At 40.7% G+C, this 20,134-nt stretch overlaps 1 long non-coding RNA gene across 1 annotated transcript in view; it reads right to left on the bottom strand.

Moving 5' to 3' along the window:
* Window positions 1-439: 439 nt before the first annotated feature.
* The window catches only part of LOC142838356 (uncharacterized), a 47,335-nt gene continuing 27,640 nt past the window's right edge, over window positions 440-20,134 (bottom strand). The window contains exon 3 of the long non-coding RNA XR_012908538.1: window positions 440-1,243. This is a non-coding gene — a long non-coding RNA (uncharacterized LOC142838356). The remainder of the gene's footprint in view (window positions 1,244-20,134) is intronic.

The raw sequence follows: 20,134 nt of genomic DNA, 5'->3' as shown, positions 1-20,134 counted from the left end.
AAATATAAACTTAGTAATGCAAAATTTGATGCAAGTATCTGTCCTAGTTAAGGTTTCTACTGCTGTGAAGAAACGCTATGACCATGGCAACTCTTGTAAAGAAAACATTTAATTGACATGGCTGTCTTACAGTTTCAGAGGTTCAGTCCGTTATCATCATGATGGGGAGCATAGAGGCATGCAGACAGATGTAGAGCTGAAATAGCAGCTAAACATCCTACATCTTGTAGGCAACAAGAAAGAGACTGTGACAATGAGTAAAGCTTAAGCCAATACCCCAAAGCCCGCCTCCACGGAAGCGCACTTCCTCCAACAAGGCCACACCCTCTCCAACTAAGCCACACCTCCTAATAGTAGCACTCCTTTGGGGGTCATTTTCTTTCAAATCACCACACTAATCTTTATTTGAGAAATATATGTGTTTCTCTATTTACACAAATCAAACAAGTAACCATGTATCTATATATGTATATTAAATTAAGCAAAACCTGACACCTGTTTTCCATTGAATTAAAGAAATGGGTGTTTGCTCTTACAGCTATGGATCGACACAAGTCTATGCTGTGGTTTAACTAGACAACAACCTGTTATATTGTCATTTCATTTTCCTTTATCTCTATTGCCCCTGGTTCCCTGGGAGATCCCTTCTGGGTGGGCATTTTATGTTGGATTTTTCCAAGTTGTTGTTATTTTACTCGTTAAGTCTCTGCCATTGTTTGTTGACCTGGTATGATGTGACCTGGGGCTCTGCTTCTTCCTCGGGATCATGGGGACAGGTCCACGTGGGTGGATGGAACAGAAGTGGGGGAACAGGGTTCAGACAACCGTGGATACAATGGAGACAACCCTCCAGGAGACAACTTCAATGAATCAGATCAGCTTTGTTCCGAAGTATGGGGAATATACAGGATTGGGGACCCTGGGGACAAACCCTAATTTGGATTAAGTGGCACTCTCCTCTCATAAGGCTTCATATGTGGCAGGAGGTTCCTAGAAACTGTGCCAAGGGTCACGCTAAAGATAAATCAGGCATCCAGGATTGGAGACCACTTTCAGGTAAGGTCAGTCCTTTGGCTTAGAGAGTCCCCACATAAGGGCAGGTAGAGAGCAGGAGGTCCTCTCTGCAGTCAAGGGGGAGTCCTCCGCGCTGTGGAGCTTAGAGAAGGTGACAGGAGACTATGTAGAGTTCAACCTCTGACCAGCAGGGCCTCCCAACACTGATCCACAGCCAGTCTTCAGTCAGCTGGAGACAGGGCGTGCAAACAGCAATAAAGGCCGTCAGGATCCACCAAAAACAGAGGTTTTCATATTTTCAGTTAAACTGTCTTTTTTTTTATATAAAAAATATCTTACTTTGGGTTCTTAGAAGTCTTGTTATTTAAACCAAGGAGAATAAATAACAAATTATTTCTTAACTGGCTTTTGTTTTCAGCTGATCGCGTTCCACTACGCATGGTTAATAACCACTTCAAAGTGCTAGCAGAAGCACTGTCTGATCGCCTGCCAAGACCCATAAAGCTCTGCCTCACCAGCGACTCATTGGCTGTTGATATTATAACTCTACTTGATATTTTCTTGCTCTCATTTTTCCCTCATATTGTTGCTCACTTTCCATAGTTTTTAACAACCACACTTTGAATGTCCAATTTTTAGTAGATTGTGTGCAAGCTTTCCTCAGTAAGTGGGTTTTTCTCCCTCTGGACACCACACACATACATACATATGCAGATACACACACAAATACATACACATATGCATGTAAGGTTTGACTGTATTCTCAGTAATTTATTACATTAGATACACTTGTTTCCACATGGATCTATCTTGTATGTGTATAAGCATACATGCATGTATGCGCAGATGTGTGTGATATGAGTTGTGTATGCACACATGTATGGGACTGCATGTGGAGGACATTGAGTATGTTCCTCAATCACTACTCCATTTGGGAATCCAGAACTTACCGACTTGCGTAGACTGAGCAGTGAGCTCCTGGGGTCCCTTCTACTCTCTCACTGGTGTCGCACTCGCATGAACAGGTTGGCTTTTGTGTGGGTTCTGGAGAGCTGAACTCGGATCCTCAGTCTTACATAGCACCACTTCACGGCCTCAGTCATCTCCCCAGCCCCCTACATTGTATTTTAAAGCTACTCCAAAAACTCCTCTTTATGCGACAAATTGTGATCCAATCATTTCTTCTCAGAATGCCAAGATTTTTACAAGATCACAGCTAATGAGTTAGTTTCCAGCATGGTGTCGGGAGGCTCTGTTCCCAGAACCAAATTAAATCTGCCAGCCCCTTTCACAATAACACTCCATATCTCTGTTGGTCGAGCGTCATACTGTGGCCAGCTTCAGGCAGTGGGAATCAGCCTCTCTTCAGAACAAACACCTCCATCACACTCCCTGACAACTCCACAGCACGTGAAGAAAAAGTATTCACACCTGCCATGGAAGTGGAGATTTATTTTTCCTTGCTGCAGACCAATTACTTGGACATTCTCTCCAGGGAGGCCTGGTGTGAAAAGCTGTCCTTTTTGCAGCAATCCAATTGTCCTCCCCTACCCCTGGGTAGACTATAGCAGCATTCTTTCATACACACAGATGGACAGAATGTTCAAGAAGTGATGGGAGACTACACCTGAAGGAAAGACGTTTTCCTTCCTGACTCCGTTCATTTTTAGCACAGCAAACGTGGCCGTCTGTCTTCAGACAGGTGTCAAGACTCACTCCTCTCAATAACACTTTATGGAAGACCTAGAGAAGGGAAGAAGATTTCCCCTGAGGACTATCTAAACTGAAACTGAGCTAAGAAACAAATCATTATACAGAAACAAGCCCCTTGTAGCTACAGGCTTCTGCATAGACCACGGTTTACACTTAATACTGACTGAAGATGGTTCCCTGGATCATTCTCCATAAAATACAAAGATAGAATGACTACAGTTGCCTTTAAAATATGTACTCGAGGTTTCTAAAACTTGTGTAAAGTACAGGTATGTACTGAATATAAATCTTGATTGTGTCAATCTCACAGACCTAAAAACCATGAATGATTCAGAAAAGGAATCATTTGTCTGTCAGATTGCTAACCTCTACACCCCAAACGAGTCTTCCTGAGTACTGCAGCTGAGACTTCAGGCAAAGTTACTGAGTCTACCATATTCTTCCTATTATGAGAATGTCTTCATTTTCCCTGATGTTGCTTTATGAAGAGTTTGATTGCTGGGAAGCTAACCTTACTTCTGTGAAGCCAACACATGGTGTTTATGAAGGTTAAGTACCTTAGGAAGAGAAGAGTCTAAGACCTAGCTACTGTGAGTTTTTCCAAACAGGGAGGTGAGGATGGAGAAATGGAATAACATTGAGATGAAAAGATGTGTCTCAGCTATTATTTATTTATTTTTTGCTGTGATGAAAAAAGAGAACAAGCCCACTTATAAAATCTTGTGGTTTCAGAGGGTGAGATCCATGATTTTGAAGGGAAGGAGCCATATCTTCAAGGCAGAGAGACTGGGAATTTCATGTCTTTTGAAATATCAAAGTTACTCCAAGTGACATACTTCTTCTAAGAAGACCATACCTCCTAATCCTGTAACCCCAAATAGTTCCACCTACAAAGGACCAAGAATTGAAATATATGAACATATGGGGGCCATTCTCATTCACACCACCACAAGCAGTCTTAGGGATGAGGAGAAAGCAATGATGGGACATAAAGATGGCTCATCAGGTAGAGGACTAATATACACACACAAAATACATTTACACATATACAGCTCAAGAATAGATGTGCAAACAGTTTAGAATTAAGGAACTATCTTCTCTCAACTTCATACAAAAAGATAAAGTAAAACAAAATCTCAATGTGTCTAAGACATATACACAAGTTAAAAGATTATTACGTATATGCATTTATCAATGTCAAATTGCTTTCATAGACTCTGGAAACTGGCTTGCAACTGTTCATATAAGACATATGAAGCAATTTATAGGTCTACTGCCTCATCTCTCAAATGAAACCTATCCCATGTTGGCCCAATGACAAAATTTTAGGATCTGAGTTTTCAGTCTTTTTACCAGTTACGGCCTCCTGAGAGCTACCTCTCTACCATAAGCTAGTACATTTCATATCCACAACAACCTTGTCTCCCTGAAGAGTCCAGAAACCATCACTCCCAGAGGAGAAAATCTTTCTCACTCTTTGCCTGAGGATCCTACCCAAACATTGCCATGCTTTCTTTCTCCCATCCATGGTCTCAGTGGTCGTAATGCCAAGGGTACTGTTTTTATCTCCCGGCTAGTAAAACTTCCAAAAATTGTCTTTTCTCTGTTAACAACTGGTCTAACTCTCAGAGATGTTCAGGCTCTCTGTGCTTTTAGACACAGTGAAATGCTTAATGATATATAGAATAAGACAAAGGCCACCATGATCTAAACTATTTATAACACTTTAGGCTTTCAATATGTTTCACAGTGGATCCTTGGCCCAGCCTGAGTCTTCTGCTCACTGGGAGTTTGTGGTTTGAGAAATGTAACTTTTCAGTTCATTTCAGTTCAGTATAAGGTTTGCATATACAAATACATCCCTGATGACCTTGGCTAGCCCAAGTGTCTAATTTCACTCCAAATTGTGGGATGATAATTGTGGTCACTTATGATATTAGTAGTAAAAGATACTATCAAGAAATGTTACCTACTCATGCATGCTGATCCTGCATTAGCATGGTGACCACACAGCTGCTCTCTTACTTCTGTTTTGGAAGAAGAGGAACGATTTATGAACTTGGAGGGGGATTCTTGCCTGACTCTGGATGACTGACTAGACAAAATCAGGCCAGATTCATTTTCTCACTGGCCCTCATTTGTGCAAGCTCAGTCATCTGCAGCCCAGCTAATTGAAAAGGTACCGTTTGAGTGAAGCAGAAAAATATGCCTGGGCCAGACTGAAAATACTCTGTGAATGAAGGCTATGCCACAGTGAACTGCGGGAGGATGTAGACATGCTCACACAAAAGGTTTAAGGCAATGAACACTGCCACTAGGAGGTTACTGAGCGTAGGCTTTGTGCAGAATTCTCAGCATAGTGGCTGGGACCACATGTTAACCTTTCCACATGGAGAGGATGGACAAATGAACAAAGGAAAATTACAATAACAATATATTGAAGTATGGAATATTCTTATCTCAAAATTGACTATATCTTGACCCGCCAAGCAACAAAGTCCTCTAATTCTTTCCTCCACTGAATGGAGAGCAATATACATTTTTGAGATTGTTTTGTGTCCTAGCCACATATGAAACCGATCTTCTGTATCATGGGAATGATGAAAATATTGTCCTCATTCTATAAGTGGGTAAGTGCAAGATCTATAGATACTAAATATGATCGAGATTATATAACCCACAAGTAGGAAACCTGGAATCAACATCTAGATCCAAAGCCATTTTCTAAATGCCAACTACACCCCCAGAAGACCAGTAATGTTCTCATGCCACTCAAAGGACTATGCATTATATTCCTACTTTAAATTCTATTCATCTGTCAAAATTAAAGAATAATATGATGGCTGTGGGATTGAGTTGTAATTAAAGAAACAGGGCAGTCCCTGGCACACTCATTTAATAATATTTCACATAAACAATCCACAGAAACTTAGCTGTCAGCAGACATTTGCATAGAATTTTCTTTTACTGGATTGAATTCCAGTGTGCAAACTAAGGTATTCTCTTAGCACCTTTATTTGTCTTTAAGAATTTGATTAGGAGGTGGCGGCCGCCTAAGCGCCAGGATCCTCCCAGCCCCCAGCCCACCACCCTTCCAGCGCTCCTGTCTAGAACCGATGACCCCTGTTCCACCCAGCAAGCCCTGCTGGGAGACCCAGCGCCAGAGCCCACAATGCTGCCAAGGGAGGAAGGGGACCACGGTAACAGAGCTCACTATAGAATACCACACAGAGTGCGTGCTGTTGATCTCGCACCTGGACCCCTTGACCCCCACCCTGCCACTCTGCATGAATCAAGTTCGACCTGGCCATGCTTTGCCCATGCGTGAATGTAGTGGCACCAAGTCTACGGCAGACGTCCAGCCAGGAAAGAGTCCCCCTCTTGGACCCACCTTCTGGGCCTTTCAAGCCGGTCCTTGGAGTCTCCTCCCCACCCTGTGTGAAGTGTATTATCACCAGCAAACACTGCCGGAGTCCTGCCCACAGGGGCATGGCCTGAAGGGCCAGCGTAATAAGTGACAGTGACGCTGACTGCTGCTGTCTCCTTCCCCTCCCAGCACCCGCTGCAGTCTGCCATCCCGTCCGGATGTATCGATGCCACTGAATTGTTGTGTCCGTGGAACCAGTCCTAGCCACGTTATGACAGTCTTGCATTTTGTTTGTCTTGTGGTTGTGGTGGTTGGTGGTGGTGGGGTAGGTGGGCAGTCCTGTGGGAAAACATCTTGTCTCCATCTTGATGGAAGGAACCAACCCACATGACGACGACGACGCCATCACTGGAATCTCCCATTGCTTTAGTGAGCCTTGTTGTACGACTAGTAAACTTTGTACCAACTCAAAAAAAAAAATACTGAATTTCTTTAGAACATAACAGAACTTGAAAATAATAGGGAATCATGCCACATATGAGGTCAGAACCGTTCTTGAGAGTCTGTCACTGCTGACGCGACTCTTGTTTTATCTTTAATTTAAAAAAAAACTCTATCAAAAATATCTCAGTTCACTTGTGTCACAGACTCAAAGCTTTACCTTCATCTCCAAATGTCTGTTCTGACAAAGCCCTACAGATCAGAATCTGCCTTAGTGACCACTAAACTGGATTAAGTCTTTCCATGGTCAGTCCCAGGGAGTTCTTTGCTGAACACTGGCATTTACAAGCATGACTGTGAACATTCTACTGACAAAAGTGTTTGCAGCCTTGTGTCTAATCAGACTTCTCTCAAAGGATAGCCACAAATAGAAGAATTCTGTATTTATGTCCTATTTTCTACACCTTCAGCATGTTGGGTGTCAAGAAAGCTTCTTCACTGTTCAGAAGCACAACTGTGGAATGGGACCAAAGTAACTTCCTATGATCTAGATTATTCTCTTTTCCCATCATCCTACCGTTAGACATTGAGCCAGAATCCTAGCATCTACACAGTGGCATTATTTTTTAAAAGTCTTTTATATTAATTTTGATTATGTGTATTATATGTCTGTGGTTTATGAGCATGGGTGCAAGAGCCAAAAGAGGCCAGGGGTATTAGATCCTTTGGGTTTGGAACTACAGGCAGTTATGAGATGTTAAATATGGGTGCTTGGAATGAGACTTGAGTCCTCTACAAGAACAATACATGCTTTTAACCACAGAGCCATCACTCCAGTCCCAGTGACACAATTTTAATGCTATCTATTCAAATGAACAAGAGAATTAATATTTTATCTAGGAACAAAACTATAGCTGACAAGCTTATTTTGTCTAGAGTCTTACACATAGCAAAATAAAGCTAATGAATAAAGTTAAAATGACAATGTCAAGTGATAGAGAAACTCAAGGACATTCCTTTCTGTTAGAGAGGATGTAGACTTAATTAATCAGCAATCTCCTGCCTTTGTTGTCAATGGAATGTCACAGAGAAATGTAGTCAACTACTGTGAAGCTCTCAGCCCTAAGCCATATATCTAACACACACACACTCACACACACACACACACACACACACACACACTCACACACACACTCAAACACACACCTCCAAGGCTCAGAGAACATTTGGAAGAGGCAGAAGAAAGCAAGAGCCAGTATTGCAAAATGGCGTCTTTCAAATATGCCATGGACAATGCACTCGTGAACTCATGGTGGCTGTGGTTGCCTGCACAAAGTTAGAATCGTCATCATTCTCTCATGGAAGGGGGAAGCTCACAAGACCCATGCCCTCCATGGGGGACTACTGATAAATTACTGTTGCCTAGAGAAGGGATAGTGCTTCAGCCACTGATGGGTTGTCCAGCTCACCCATGCTTCTGGAGGCAATCTTACTAAACTTAGACAGACAGACAGACACACACACACACACACACACACATACACACACAAAACATGGAAATAGAAGAGGGAGTTTCTGCGGGGAAGGGTTTTAGTGAAGAAATGAAATGGATGTGGCAGGAAAATGGGTAGTAAAAATTCATTAAATACTTATTCAAAAATGCCAAAGAATAAGCAACTTTAAACAGTATATTAAATCATCACTATATATAATAAACAAAAGAAAGATTCAGCTAGCTAATATAACTTCAGAATCAACATTACACATCTGAGATTGCAAATACATTTATATGTGTAAAGTAAAATTCAGAATAAGGTTAAAAATACAAAATATAATCAAAATTAAAGATAAGCATCATGAGTTGAAGGTATAGCTCACTGGTAGAGTCTAACATGCAAGAAAATCTGGGTCCAATCTCCAGAAGCACAAACATAAATAAAATAAACATTGCAACAAAAGACATTCAGAATAAATATGAGCTTCCATGGAGGTTACAGTACACAGCTCCAGTCTAAAGTCGGTTCCTATATCATCAGAACAGACACAGCAGCAGCACAGTACTCTCAGGGGGATGCAGAAAACAAATCTTCTCATGAGACTTTCAGTCAGAAGCACAGAAATCCATCCTAGAGCATCCTTGATGGCCTCACAGTGTCTGCTGTGGAGGACCTGGATATACAATGAAATAGCAGAAATTTGGGATAAAGATAAAGGGGAATGTGAGAAGATCTGGACCTGTCATTAATTACTTCTCTTTACTTTGTCTTATGATTTAGAGTCTCAGTTTGCAGCCAGGGCTAGGTTTATATTCCCCATCCTCTGCCCACGTGATTACAGGCATGTGATACAAACCTGGTTTAACTGATTGGTGTTGCTATAATTGTTTGAGTAGTCTCACTAGAATTGTTTATTTTCTTCAGTACCATAGTATTTTAACAAGGACTATGATTACAAGACATTCTAAAATGCAAGGACTATTTCTAACAATAGAAACTATAGGTGCTATACCAAAAGATGCAGAAAGATATTGGTGAGTGAGGGCAAGCTTATAAACTCTAGAAGAAAAATCTTACCTTGTCATCTGCTGTTCCCAACATGTCCAATAAACCTTACAATTATTTTGACAGGAGGCTCAGCACATGATCTGGGTGCAGCAGCAATGGCCTTAATTATCACCTAGGGCAAAGACCAGAAGCAGGATTCCTGGTGGAAAGAGGTCATTCAGAAGAGAAGTCACGTGTTGGTTACCTTCCTCAGCTAGTGTGACAAAATGCCTGACAGAAGCCACTCAGAGAAGGAAGAGCATATTTGGGACTCACAGTCTGATGATAGGGTCTGTCATGGCAGAGGATGTTGAAGTGTGGCAGGAATGTAAAGCAGGCGGTCACAGTGCAACCACAGTCAGGAAGCAGAGAGCGGAATGCTGGTGTTCATCTGCCTTTTGCTTTTTGCTTTTTTCTTTAGTCAGGGACCCCAGTTCATGGGCCAGCACTGCCCACATTTCGATCAGTCCTTCCTTAATTAGTTAAAGCTTCTTAACTTTTGTAGTTATACCCAGAAGTGGGCCTTCATGGGGATTCTAAATTCTATCAAGCTGACAACCAAAATTAGCTAACAAAAAGTTAAAATGTAACTCAATTAAATTGCAAAGTCTGAATACTGGCCTTATAGGAAAATTCATTTGTATTTTCCCAAGTTTCTTATTTGGGTTGAGTTTCAGATTTCTGACGAGATCATATATGCTTTTAAAGAGTTAAACAACAACAAGAAACATCATGGAATTTCCTACAGTTCTTCACTGCCAGCATTACATGAGTCCCTAAAATATGGGGATGTATGCATTATATGTCTCCCATGTAAAGAAACATCTTGATCTCAAAATTAACACAGAGGTAGTAACAATGGTCCTGCCAGCCAAGCACTGTGCCACTGCAACCAACCACTACACTCCTCAGTTCTTCGGTGCATTAATACGTGGTGGTTCTACCTTTGCCTCAGCCCTTTCTTCTCTGCTGGTCCATTGGACATAATGTTGTTGCAATCCATTTTGTGATATTATAATAGAAAATTTGATAGTGGTAAATTTATAAAGAACAAAACTTAATTACAGTTCTAGAAGGTGGGAATATAAGAGTCCATATGTGATAAAGATGTTATTTACCTATCATCTGTGGTGGAAGGCACAAGGTCAAGGAAGCATGGTAGAGAGAGAGCAAGTACTGGGAGAGACAGAGGAAAGAGAAATAGGAGGAAAGAAAGCTAGAGACAAAATAAAGATCGTGGGATGCTGTGGGACAATGGTCTGTGCCCTGTCACTTGTATTTCAAATAAATGCTGATTTGCCAGTAGCCAGACAGGAAGTATAGGCAGGGCAACCAGGCAGGAAATAGAGGAAGGGCAATGAGAATTCTGGGAAGAGGGAAGTTTCCATCTACAGTCATCACCCAGACACAGAGGAAGCCAGTCACAGAGTGAGCAAGAAGTGACTGCCTCACTGAAAAAGACACCAAGCCACATGGTAACACAGACAAGAATTATGGGCTAATGTAAGTTATAAGAATTAGTTAATAAGAAGCCTGAGCTAATGGGCCAATCAGTTTATAATTAATGTAGACCTCTGTGTGATTCTTTGAGACTTAACAGCTGTGGTATCAGGCAGGACAGAAATCTCTGTGAACAGAAACCTCAGTAAACAAAAAACAGAAATTCACACTTTGATAAAGAGCCCACTTCTACGGTAGCAGCATTAATAGTTTCACTTCTTAGCGCTGTTGCACTGGAGCTATGATCTCAAAACATGAACTGGTGGCGGTGGGGGCAGATAATTTTGAACCATAGCAAAGCATATCAGCAAGACTATGCAGAAAGTGGGGTGAGGGTGCAAGCAAGAGCCATGACCTATATACAAGCCCTGTGCAAGTCTCAGCCATCTGTAGCAGAGGAACAGTTCTTGTGTATTGAATGCATTTTTTCAATAAATGAGTAATTGACATCTAATCAACTTAGAAGCCCGAAGGACCATTGCATAAATAACTAAAATTCTAAAATCATGCTAGATTTATTGACAGCTTGGTTGGGCTTCTGATAACTCTGAGTGTAAGAATTGTTAAACATGTTTGGGAGACTTGAGGAAAAGTATGGTGGAGCAGAGTAGAGAATATTGGAAACCCAGAGTCCCTGGTGGTTTACCCCCAAAAGGATATATATTAGAGAATTAATTCCACAGCTTCATCCTTCTGTCCTGTGCCTCAAGCCATATGGACTTTCTGTGCATGGGTGGCAGGCATTCTGTCCTAGCTTTATTTAAATAGCATTTCTTGTCAAGGTCATTATCTCAGGGTAAAGAGAACGACCAAGCCCATTCCAGACTAAATCAGACCTCTCCATTAATGTTTTGTCATGGCATTTTTGCTTTTTCAGTCCCAAAGAGGATTAACGAATAAGATTTATTGGCATGCTTCTTGATTAATATCCACTTCTTGCATGTGGAATCATTAAGTTAGAGAACATAATTGTTAATCTCACTACTGTGTCAATTCAGTAGAGGGTCTGATGCATCAAAAGCTAAATAAATATCTGGTGTGTTAATTAAGAGTGATAAGTAGAAGCCAAGCCACATTTTCTGACACCAAATCTAGTGTCTATCTTACTATCAAAGAGATGTCTTTGTTTAAATATTGCCTGAGGATTCTGTGAAAATACATGAGCTCTGGGCAGGGAAGAAGGCAAGAGTGCTGACTCTGCAAGCATGAGGACCTGGGTCCCAATCCCCAGGACTCAGGGAAAGGCTGGCATCACCCTTTGTGTTTATAATCCCAGCACTGGAATGAGGAGACAAGCAGATCCCTGACCTTGAAAGGCATCCAGCCCAGCCAGAATGATAGCTTCTGATTTAGTGAGAGCAGGAAACACAACGTTCTCCTTTGTCCTCTGCAGGCACATGCACAGGCAGATCCACATGCATGTGCATGTATGCACACACAGACACATACATGCACACAATACCTTCAATCATCAAATCAGAAAATCTAACTTTTCTAAATTGAATAACTATATTTTAAAGTTGCAACTGGCTCGAAGATCAGTTATAGGAACAACTATAGTGTATACACACACACCCACATACACATACACACACACACACATACACACACACAAGCTCCCACAGTTATAATTCCAAACACTGCACTTCTACAGATAACCCAGAATATTGGTGTTTTGATTGCTTGCCCTCTGCCCCATCACATATTGTACTAAGGAAGCAGAGATCAAAAGTAACTTTTGTGTCTTCTCTTAGCACATTCCCTATGGAAGCCTTTCCAGGAAAGATAAATCACATGAAATTTCAAAACAGAATTTGACAGTATATAGGTTGATCAAGGGTGGAATATTTTTTCATGCCTACACAATGCCTAGGGTCAGTCTTCAGCACTGAAAGATAGACAGATTAAAATGGATGGAAGATACATAGAAAAATAGATAGATAAATAGATAATAGATAGATAATAAGATAGATGATAGATAGATAGATAGATAGATAGATAGATAGATAGATAGATAGATAGATAGAAAGATAGATAGATAGAATCTTTAAAAGAAAGTGCAACTGTAAGGTATATTGTTAATTTTAAAAAGCTGGTCTGCAATTGTGATTTCATCAGCATTATGTGATTTGCCAAAGAGGGTGTTCACCTTACCACTACAGCATTTTGAAGTGAAATTTTTTTGGTCATTCACACGTGATTGTTGTGGTGGTTTGAAGGAAAATAGACCTCAAAGAGAGAGGCACTATTAAGAGATGTGGCTTTGTTGGAGTAGGTTTGGCCTTGTTGGAGGAAGTGAGTCACTGTGAAGTCAGGCTTGGATGTCTCATGTATGCTCAAGCTTCTCCCAGTATCTCAGATTACTTCCCGTTGTCTGCAAGTCAAGATGTAGGACTCTCTGCTCCTTCTCCAACACCATGCCTACCTGCATGCCACCACATTTCCTGCATGATGATAATAGGATAAACTTCTGGACTTTAAATGAACAATCACAATTAAATATCTTCCTATAGAAGAGTTGCCATCATCATGGTGTCTCTTCACAGCAACAGAAACCCTAACTAAGATAGATGCAAAAATATATGGAAAGCAAAGAGCAGAGTAGTAAACATGATTTAACCAAAAAAGAAACAAGAAAAAAGTGGGTCTGAAAAGATTGCATACTATACAATTGTAACCATCTGATATTTAAAATTTAGAAAATATGAAAATACATATAGCAAAATTGCCAGTGGTTTCTAGGTAAAAAGAGGGAGAGAAAGCACATAACAGGCACATAGAGTGACACATTTTTTCTGAATGAAACTACAGCATGGTAAAGGAGAAGAGAATTTTCTTTTATTCTCTAATGTTATGTATGGAGCCTGAAAATTAAGCCAAAAATAGACAGACAGATTATTAGGAGCAGAGACATAAAAAGGGGATAGTTTACCTTCTCATGTGAGCAGGGGCTCCACAGAACACACACAAATCTAAGATTGTTGGTGAGGCACACCAATGTGTGTAATATTGAGATAAAGAGCGAAGTGGCCAATGCTGTGGGATAATGATCTTGTATGCTGTAAAGATTTGTCATTAATACTGATTTATGATTGGCCAGTAGACAGACAGGAAGTATAGGCAGGGTAATCAGACTAACAGAATTCTGGGAAGAGGAAAGGCAGAGAGTGAGTGAGTCATCAGCTAGATACAGAGGAAGCAAGATAAGAATGCTGCACTGAGAAAAAATACCAAGCCATATGGTAAAACACAGACAGTAATTATGGGTTAATTCAAGTTGTAAGAGCTAGTTATCAATAAGCCTGAACCAATAGGCCAACCAGTTTATAATTACTATAAGCCTCTGTGTGTTTCTTTGGGACTGAACAGTTGAGGGAGAGGGAGAAAAGGAATTTTCCGTCTATAGACAACAACAAAAGAATAGAGGGACTTTGTTGTAGAGAACTGCTTGTTGGTTCCGGGCCGTTTAGCCCCGAAATAATCACACAGAAATTGTATTAATTAAATCACTGCTTGGCCCATTAGCTCTAGCTTCTTAATGGCTAACTCTTACATATTAATTTAACCCATTACTATTAATTTGTGTATCACCATGTGGTTGTGTCTTACTGGCTAAAGTTTCGACATCTGTCTCCAGCAGAGCAACACGGCTTTTCTCCACCTCTGCCCTTTTTTTCTTCCAACATTCAGTTTAGTTTTCCATGCCTACCTAAGATCAGCACTATCAACAGGCCACGGCAGTCTCTTTATTCACCAATGGTATTCACTGCTTACAGAGGGGAATCCCACATCAGGACTTGGACCCCAAAAGGAGGCAAGTTATGGTAAAGAGGTTAAAAATTATATATCAGGTCCTCTAGTGAAATTTGTTTAAAAATTCAAGTCGTCTCCATTGTAAAAATCAAGAATTATTCTCCTTTTCATTTAGGGGAGGGGAAAACCTCAACAAGTGAGATTACTGTGTGTAGGCAAAAAATGGGACAGTGAGAAGGTTTTTTTCAAGCCTGCTTCAGCTCAGGATAATCTCTATGCTGCAGTAACACATTGTAGGGTTGCATATCCTGAACCCTTCCGAGGGCACTGGTGATTATGCCTTTGTCAAAACTCCCAGCACAACACAACACAAAGAATGAAGCCTAATGGAAATGGCAGACTGTTGTAATAGGACCACTAGTTAGTTCCTGACCACTTAGCCCAGAAATAATAACACAGAAACTGTATTAATTAAATCCCTGTTTGGCCCATTATCTCTGGCTTCTTACTGGCTAACTCTTATAATATTAATTTAACCCATTTCTATTCATCTCTGTGGCTAAAGTTCTGCCATCTGTCTCAGGCGGGGCTACATGGCTTATCCCCACTCTACCTCCTTTTTTCCAGCATTCACTTTAGTTTTCTCCACCTAGCTCTGTTCTATTCTGCTATAGGTCCAAAGCAGTCCTTTATTCACCAGTGGAATTCACAGCATACAGAGGGGAATCCCACATCAGGCAGACCAATGATAATGATGAATTGCTACAGGCTCATTAACTATAACTAATGCGCTACAGCAGGACAAGTTGTTTGTAGCAGGAGGAATAGTGGAGAGAAGTGGAGGGGTGGGAGTAGATGGGCTTTCTATTTTTTTGTGAATCTAAAAGCGTGCTTTTTGTGCTTTTAAAAATAGTGCTTTTGAAATTATAATATAATACTTCTCACTTGCCATTCTTCCCATCAAACTCTCCCATATACTCCTCCTAGCTCTTCTTAAAAGTTAAGGCCTCTTTATTCACTAATAGCTATGGTATGCAAGCATGAGTGTGTGTGTGTGTGTGTGTGTGTGTGTGTGTGTGTGTGTGTGTGTGTGTGTGTGTGTGTATAATGTTACTTGTCAGCCTGGTCTAGAAAATTCTCCCATTGACTCTTCTTACAACTGATTTTAGGTTGTGTCCAACTGACAGTTCAAACTGACTGGCACAGTTACCTTCACCTGTAGGTTGCTCAAAGAACACAGGCAGTGACTGTCACTGGGTTTCAAAGCAAGGTCCAGACACCCCTCAGGCTTTTATGCAAGTTTTCGACTTAGGTTTGATCAATAACAATAAGCTAATTTCCAGGGATTATAGCTAAAACCCAGGTGACAACAAATCAAATAATAATGTTTGTTCCTATAATTACACACCCATGGTAAGGCTTAATTTATAAAGTGGACTAGCATCAGTAAGTACTAAATAGAAAATTTATGGCTATATATTGTAACAAATTATATAGATGTTCTCTTGGTCTGTCTCCATCTCCTTCCCCACCCCCTTTGTGTGTGTGTGTGTCTGGTGTGTTCACACACATTTCCTTCTGTGATGAGTTAAGATGACATAGCACCAGCATGATACTGACCTAACGAGATCAAGTGAGGCAGATGGTAACACTCTTGCCCCATACTGAGATTATAACTTTTGCAGTTTCCAATAAGAATAGAAAACTAGTGTGAGTGTCCTTTTTCTTCTTTGCAGTCTCATGGGAAGATATGTGCTTACTGTGTCTCTTTGAAACTTCAACATCCATTGTTGTCTCTTTCCTTGCTGAGAACGTTAACCTTCTCACTTAAAGGCAGCACTTGGAGTGCTCTCTGTGGCTTGACCGGATCACCTCCACAGGTGCTGCTGTGCTTCAGAGCTATTCTTGAACAAAACAAGGCTGTGAGCACACAAACACTGTGGTGCTTCCACAGCTGACCTGCTGCGGAGCGGCTAGGGGTAAGTGGGGAATCAGAATGGAGATGCTAGGGAAGGACTTAACAGTTCAGATGGTACAATATTCTACCACACTAGTCAGAGTGGCATACAACTTAAAACTTGTGAGTTATTTATTTCTAAAAATTTATATTTACTATCCTCAGACCATAGTGTGTGGATCATAAATGTCCCTCAAAAGGCCTATGTGTTAAAAGTGTGGCACACAGAGTGGTGCCATCAGGAGACGGTGAAACCTCTAAGGGGTGGGGCCCAGTGATAGGTCCTTGGATGATTGGAGGCAAGACCTCAAAAATTGTTCTGAGGTTCTTCTCAGGCACGTCTTCCACTTCCTCTTTTCCACCCTAGCCGTGATGTGTTTTGCTCCACCAAATTCTCCTATAATGAAGTACTGCCCACTACAGGGCCCAAACAATGAACTTAATGATCATGAATTGGCTGTACAACACAATAAACCTATTCCACGTATAAGTTTTTTATCTCAGGCTTTTTGTTTTAGTGATGGAAAGGCGAGTAACACCACAGGTAATGAAATAAGGGAGGACTATCAAACCTAAGGATGGGTCAGGTGGAAAAATCCTTGCAGTTGATCTAAAGATGAGGATACAGAGCCACACATGAGGTAAAGCAGATGAATACCCTTCCCCGTCTGGGAATAGCATAACTGCCTCAGCACAGAATTAAGTTCAAAGAAAACAACAGTGGAAAAATTGGTGTGTAAGTATAAATGGCAACACTTTATGATAAAACAAAACTATTCATTCACACCCACGACTACAGAGGGAAGATATCCAGAATATTACTACAGGTTACATCTGGGTCATATCAGAATGATTTGGAGCAATGGGTAAGCCACACATGGACTATTCTTTTTTTTAAACAAGTTTCACCTTAGAGTCCAGGATGGCCTCCAATTTGCAATTTTATTACCTCAACTTCCCAAGTACTGGAATTACAGATATGTGCAACCATGCCCAGAAGTCTCTTGTGGTTCTTGATTTGAAGAAATCAACCTGGTAGAGTTAAGAACAAATACACAGAAATCTGCATATCCATTGTCTGTTAGATGACAATGATGAATTTGTATTTTTTTTGGTATGACAATTTTAATTTTATTAAAATTAGACCTTGGGGCTGGAGAGATTGTTGTAAAAAGAGGCCTGCTTGTTTGTCCTGGCCACCCAGCTAGCTTAAACCCAAAATAACCACACAGAAACTTTATTAATTAAAACACTGCTTAGCCATTTGCTCTAACTTCTTATTGGCTAACTCTTCCATATTGATTTAACCCATCTCCATTAATCTGTTTATCACCACATCGCAGTGGCTTACCAGAGATTCTAACCAGCATCTGTCCCAGGTGGGGAATCCATGGCTTCTCTCTGACTCTGCTTTCTTCCTCCCAGCATTCAGTTTTCTTTTCCCCGCCTACCTAAGTTCTGCCCTATCAAAAGGCCAAGGCAGTTTCTTTATTCATTAATCAATGAAAGCACATGAACAGAAGAACCTCCTACACCAAGAGATGGTTTAGTGTTTAAGAGCACTTGTCTCTCTTGCAGATAACCCAAGTTCAGTTACAAACACCTAGACAGAGGCTCACAACAGTCCATAACTCCAGTTCTAGGAAATCTGACACTCTCTCCTCTTCTCACCTCTCCAGGAAATAGGCAAGCATGCGTATAGTGTTTGTATATATATATACACACACACACACACACACACAGGCAAAACAGAATTAAATCTTAAGTTAGACATTAAAAAAAAAACCCTATCAACTACATGTGATGCGATAAAACTAGGAACCAGGCAGATAGTAAATTCAAGGCCAGACTAATTTACTTAGTGAGACCCTGTCTCAAAATAACTAAGTAACACTTTAAATGAGGTAAGTATAATTATATATAAATAAATATGGTTTAAACAAATTTTGCAGCCTATCAAAATTATTAAAAGTAAATATTATGTCCAGAATTTTTCAAAGCATTTTTGTTTGTTTGTTTTTTGTTTTTTGAGACAGGGTTTCTCTGTGGCTTTGGAGCCTGTCCTGGAACTAGCTCTGTAGACCAGGCTGGTCTCGAACTCACAGAGATCCGCCTGCCTCTGCCTCCCGAGTGCTGGGATTAAAGGCGTGCGCCACCACCGCCCGGCCTTTCAAAGCATTTTAAAGAGGACAGAGTAGGTACAGGACAAACTAAAGTGGCTGAGATCTGAAAACGATATAATGGCTGGAACAGAATTTGAAGACATGTAGAGGTCATTATACTTTCAAATGTTTTGGATGCTTAAAAGATGTCAATAAGCTTGCTACAAACCATTATTAATAATTCATATTGGTTTTATACAGTAATTTGAAATGTGAATATTAATTCTAATATTAACGATCATTCAAGTTAAAAATACAAGCACACCATACCCAAGGATTTCTACTTATTGTTTCAATGAATTATATCCTGTAGTCTCTGGTAACCTTTCCAGGGAGTAGCTAGAAATTCTTAACTGCTTCTCTGATCCTTTGTGCAGAAGCTCTGATCAGTCATTTCCCTTGAGTCCCTGTAGCCAGAAAAGAGTTCCTGAAACAGACAAGGGGAATCAAAATGATACTGTTATCTATTGGTATTTTGTCTCTGAGTGAAAGTCAAGGTGAATTCTCAAGCCTGTTTTCTGCCTATTTTGAGCCACAAGTAGGTTACCTAAGCCCCAGTAATCACCCACCACCAATTACTCTACCCAGGGACTTGATAACCCAGATCATTTCGAGAGAGTTTCTGTTATCCACATAGAGTGAGTTGGTTCTTTATTTATGATAACTGGGAAAGGTGATTCCAAGGACTCTGGCAGATGAATAGGGATGTAGAAATGAAAATAAGGATCAGGGATGTAGAACAAAGGCAGAATGTTTGCCAAGTGTGTGCCAAGACCCCGGGTTCTATCTTTAGTGGTGCAGCATTTAAAATCATATCAAATAAGGAAAATAATGATCTATGTCTTTTCCAGAGTGCAAATACAGTGTTATGAAATCCAATTTTGGAATTCTCTCTCTCTCTCTCTCTCTCTCTCTCTCTCGTTAATGGTTGAACTTGGCATTTTCTTGGATAATAGGCAAGCACTCCACCTCTGAACTATTTCCCCAGCTCTATTTTAATTTTTATTTTGAATGGAAGGCTCAATAAGTTACCAGGCTGGCCTTCAACTCACTCTCTAACTCAGGAAAGCTTTGAATTTGCAATCTAGCTGCCACAGCCCCACAGAAGCTGGGATTGCAGGCCTGAACCAATAGCCCTAGCTTGTTGAAGATGCTTTGACAGAAATGACATGACTGTTTGGATTTCATTCTTTGTGCCATCTTGGGTTCAAAAATTGAGTTATGACTTCTGTATAGCACAGTATCTTAGGTAGTTTTCTATTGCTGTGAAGGGATGCCATGACCATAGCAACTCTTATAAAAAACAAACCATTAGATTACAGTTTCAGAGGTTTAGTTCATTATAAATTTGGCGGCCTGCATGGCAGGATGCAGGCAGACATAGTACTGGAAAGGTAGTTGAGAGTTCTATATCTGAATCCACAGGCAGTTGGAAGAGGGAGACAGCAGACTTGGCTTGAGCTTTTGAAAGCCATAATCCCACACCCAGTGTCACAAGTCCCCCCAACACCTACTCCAACAAGGACACACATCCTAATCCCTCGCAGGTAGTGCCACACCCAAATACATGAGCCTATGAGGGCCATTCCTACTCAAACCACCATACCCAATAAATTCATATTCTATATTTGTTTCTAGAAGTAACAGGAAGGAAATGCACTTACTGCTTCCAAAAAAAAATTCT

The sequence above is a fragment of the Microtus pennsylvanicus genome, chromosome 1, assembly GCF_037038515.1.
Source record: "Microtus pennsylvanicus isolate mMicPen1 chromosome 1, mMicPen1.hap1, whole genome shotgun sequence".
Lineage (NCBI taxonomy): Eukaryota > Metazoa > Chordata > Mammalia > Rodentia > Cricetidae > Microtus > Microtus pennsylvanicus.
This window is presented reverse-complemented; position numbering and strand designations above follow the sequence as displayed.